The following is a 4,641-nucleotide window of genomic DNA, read 5'->3' on the forward strand; positions in this document are numbered from 1 at the left end:
GTGGAAAGTGTCAGACTTAATTTCTTTGGGCTCCAAAATCACTGCAGATGGTGACTGCAGCCATGAAATTAAAAGACGTTTACTCCTTGGAAGGAAAGTTATGACCAACGTAGATAGTATATTGAAAAGCAGAGATATTACTTTGCCAACATAGGTCCGGCTAGTCAAGGCTATGGTTTTTCCAGTGGTCATGTATGGATGTGAGAGTTGGACTGTGAAGAAAGCTGAGCGCTAAGGAATTGATGCTTTTGAACTGTGGTGTTGGAGAAGACTCTTGAGAGGCCCTTGAACTGCAAGGAGATCCAACCAGTCCATCCTAAAGGAGATCAGTCCTGGGTGTTCTTTGGAAGGACTGATCCTAAAGCTGAAACTCCAATACTTTGGCCACCTCATGCGAAGCGCTGACTCATTGGAAAAGACTCTGATGCTGGGAGGGATTGGGGGCAGGAGGAAAAGGGGACAACAGAGGATGAGATGGCTGGATGGCATCACCGACTCGATGGACATGAGTTTGAGTGAACTCCAGGAGTTGGTGATGGACAGGGAGACCTGGCGTGCTGTGATTAATGGGATCGCAAAGAGTCGAACACAACTGAGCAACTGAACTGAACATACAATATGATGAATATAGTTAACAATTCCTATTGTTTACTGGAAAACTGCTAAGACAATAAATCATAACAGGTTTTATCACAAATAAAAACCTTTTTTTGGTATCTATACAATATTGTGGATGTTAGCTAAACTTATTGTGATTATCATTTCACAATAAGTGTAAATAAAGTCATTATACTATACAGTCTAAACTTATACAGTGCTGTGTGTCAGTTATATCTCACTAAAACTAAACACAAATAAAATTAAAATAAATCATGAAAATATACATAGGAATATGGTGTGCAATATTCAGAAAATTTACATACTGGGATTAAATAGTTATAACTTTCAAAAATTATCTCATAAATGTTTCAAGTTAAATAAGGATGCATTTAATATATAACAGATTAAATTACTGTCTTCTGAGAAAATATACTAACATATTTAACAAAACTTGACCAAGAAAATATCATACTATATTTATCAATATGCCTATGTACCATGTAAATACACATTTGTATCCCCAATGCAATCACAAAATAATTATCTTTCTTAGAAAGGTATGTGTCCTTTCTTAGATATCACAACTTGGCTGTTATCTTAACAGATAAAAGCCTATCATCTATACCTAGTAAGATTTTTCATACTCTTTATGAGCACTTTTAATTTCACAACTTCTTCAACCCTAAAATACCTTTTTACGTTAATGTATCTAAAAGCAAGATGCATCATATATTTAAACGTTTATTGGACAAATCCCTCCTATGAGGGTGGTTACTCTATTCTCTGTGCTTCTCCCAGTGCTCTGTGCATACTTTAGACTTCAGCTCTTTTGCTCTCCATGTCAACAATATGCTTATTTGGTGTTTTCTGTAATAGACAGCAGGCTGGTTGAGTGCTAGAGCTTCATCTGAGAGACACTGGCTTCACTGAATCTTCTCAGGGCCACGTAGGTTCAAAGAAGCATAGCAGCCTCTCAACTTCACCTTCAACAACACCTTGTTTTTTTAATTAATTTTATTAGAGTATAGCTGATTTACAATATTGCATTAGTGTCTGCTGTACAGTAAAACGAATCAGCTATTTTTGTTTACAAATATCTCCTCTCTTTTGGATTTCTTTCCCATTTATGTCACGACAAAGCATTGAGTAGAGATCCTGTGCTCTACAGTAAGGTCTCATTAGTTACCTATTTTATACATACTATCAAGAGTGTATATCTGTCAATCTCTCAGTTCATTCCCCCACCCCCAACAAAACACCTCAGATGCTGAGACAATGCAGTCTGTGTGTGTTTCTTCACCTACGTGCTGCTGCCTCAGCACTAGCATTTATGGAGAATAGGGTGAAATGGAATGGAATGACCTTTGTGACATCTCCAAAATGAGTCTTCTGTGGACAGGTTTTTTAGAGACACATGCCCATCACCCTTTGTTTTATGATTATACCCTTGAGCGTTTTCTCTCACCATTTTCATACTATTGGAGCATGCATCATAAAATCTACCCAGTTGGGCTCTACTTATTTATGTTTCCATCCTGCCCTAGGAGCTCCTAGAAGTTGCTAACATATCTTGTGCGTCCCTGAATCCCCAGCAACAATGACATTGCCTGGCATGGGATATGGGATCAGTATGATTTTGTCTTAAGTAAATAACCTGAAACATGGAGTCGTGTGTTTATGTGTGTGCTGGTATCTTGTACATCTTTAAGCTACTCCACTTCTGCAGTCTCACATGAAGCCATGTTATGACACCTCTGTTTTAAAGTCATTCTTTGTTTTAAAGATCATGGTCTTTAACAATAAATAAGTGATGTTTCCTTAAATACATACAGTCGAAATATACAATAACTCACCCCTACATTTTCAACTGTAACTATGAAAAATAATGTATAATGTCATCAATCCCAAGTCAAGGCAGGATCAAGAACTTGCAATTGATTTAAATATTCACAAATTCAAGTGAAACACATGCATTTTGCAGTTAAATTAGGTAAAATAAATCCACCCAGATGCCTTGCCAAATATGAGTACGCATAGCTGCAGTCTTTAGCAACTGCGTACATATGTCCCCTTGAAGCAGATGTATATCCATATTCACTCAGGAAATAGTGCGTACTTGCATACCAAGTTTAAAAGAAGAATGAGTGTGCAGATGAAAATAACTACTCTCTAAGGGAAAACTCTAAAATTGATGCTAGATTAGTGTTTTTACCCATATGTGTTTATACACCTTGAGTCACATATGAGCAAAGTGTATAATTCTGGTGTTTCTATTCCTGTTGCATCATTCTGGCAGAGAGTTATTGTAAAATATCACCCTAAGTGAAGCTGCATTTCACTGGGGCATCCCTTAAATATAGCTTGTAAACACTGAAAAGCACTTTGTATTTGAGGGACCATATAATTCAACATGTCTCTATAGTAACCCAAAGGAAGATCAGAAAATATAATGCTACTGTAAAGAAGATAATTGCTAATTCTCTCCTCTAAAAAGTTTATAAGACTTTCATTTTATAGCCTCTTTTATTATTACAAATGCAAGTCATATTCATTGGAGAACATTTCAAAATTTCACAAAGGTACAAAAGGTAGAAAGGGGTTGGATACAAAATAAATAAATTCCCATGCTTCCCACAGCCCTCAGTCACATCCACATAACTATATCAGTTTTGCACAAAGTGCATTATATGTATTATTTGTGAGAAAAATAGGAAGCAGAAAGAACTACTATTAGATTATAGGTTTGTGTGACTGTCTATAAACTGCCCAAGACAACAGAACAGAGAGGATTAGTTAAAATATGTTAATCCCAAACTGGGCCTGAGAGTGGATAAAGGAAACATCTATAGGAATATTCAAACTAGAGCAGCAGTTCAGTCAGGTGCTAAGAGCTAAGGTGGCCATGAAGGCCCAGTGGACAGATAACACAGCCACTGTCCTTCACCCCCTAGTTAAACCCTGAGTTTAGGACACTTCTTGGCATAGTCATCATTCCTGGTATATTTGTAGCCCCCAGTGTTGATTATAAACTTTGAGATACTAACTCGAGAAAGGTCATTTTTTTTTGCCCTATTTTTGAAATATTTTTCAAGGGTAATTACAAGTGGGAAAAGGAAAGAGATTTAGAATTGGTGAGTGAGTTTAGGGATAGTTTGCTCTGGTTTCTTGAAATACAGTTTCTAGAAAAGAAATTTGACAAAGAATTAAAATAAGAATACTCTCAGTTCATGAGGTGATAATAATAAGTAAATGTACTGTTTTGAGAACATTTCTCAGCTGTTGGGTCTTCCTTGGTGGCTCAGATGTTAAAGAGTCTGCCTGCAATGCAAGAGACCTGGGTTCAAACCCTGGGTCAGAAAGATTTCCTGGAGAAGGGAATGACAACCTATTCCAGTATTCTTGCCTAGAGAATTCCATGGACAGAGCAACCTGATGGGCTGCAGTCCATGAAGTCACAAAGAGTAGGGCATGACTGGGCATCTAATACTTTCACTTTTTCAATTATTTATGACTATCCTCTCCTCGATTCTCACAACTTGAGCAATATATCCTACTTTTTTGTCCATTTCACAGTTGAATAAACTGAGGCACACAAAAGTTATGTAAGCTTCTTGGCACCACAGAAGTAGCAACTACCAAAGACAGACTATATGCTCAGGCACTCTGGAACTGGGGTCTCAATTAATAGTCATTGCAATAGAGAATTTAGAATTATTTATTGTTAACATGTTATTTCATATCTTCCCCCAAAATTGCATTTTGATGTCACTACAAATTCTTTAAAACTGAATTATCAAATTATATGACTGCATAATAGTCCATCTTTGATTCAACTAATCATTCTTCTATTTTTAGATTGTTTCTAGACTCTTGAGGGAGAAAGCAATGGCACCCCACTCCAGTACTCTTGCCTGGAAAATCCCATAGATGGAGGAGCCTGGAAGGCTGCAGTCCATGGGGTCACTAAGAGTCAGACACGACTGAGCGACTTCACTTTCACTTTTCACTTTCCTGCATTGGAGAAGGAAATGGCAACCCACT

The sequence above is a fragment of the Bison bison genome, unplaced genomic scaffold (genome assembly GCF_000754665.1).
Source record: "Bison bison bison isolate TAMUID 2011002044 unplaced genomic scaffold, Bison_UMD1.0 scf7180017864538, whole genome shotgun sequence".
In the NCBI taxonomy this organism is placed as follows: domain Eukaryota; kingdom Metazoa; phylum Chordata; class Mammalia; order Artiodactyla; family Bovidae; genus Bison; species Bison bison.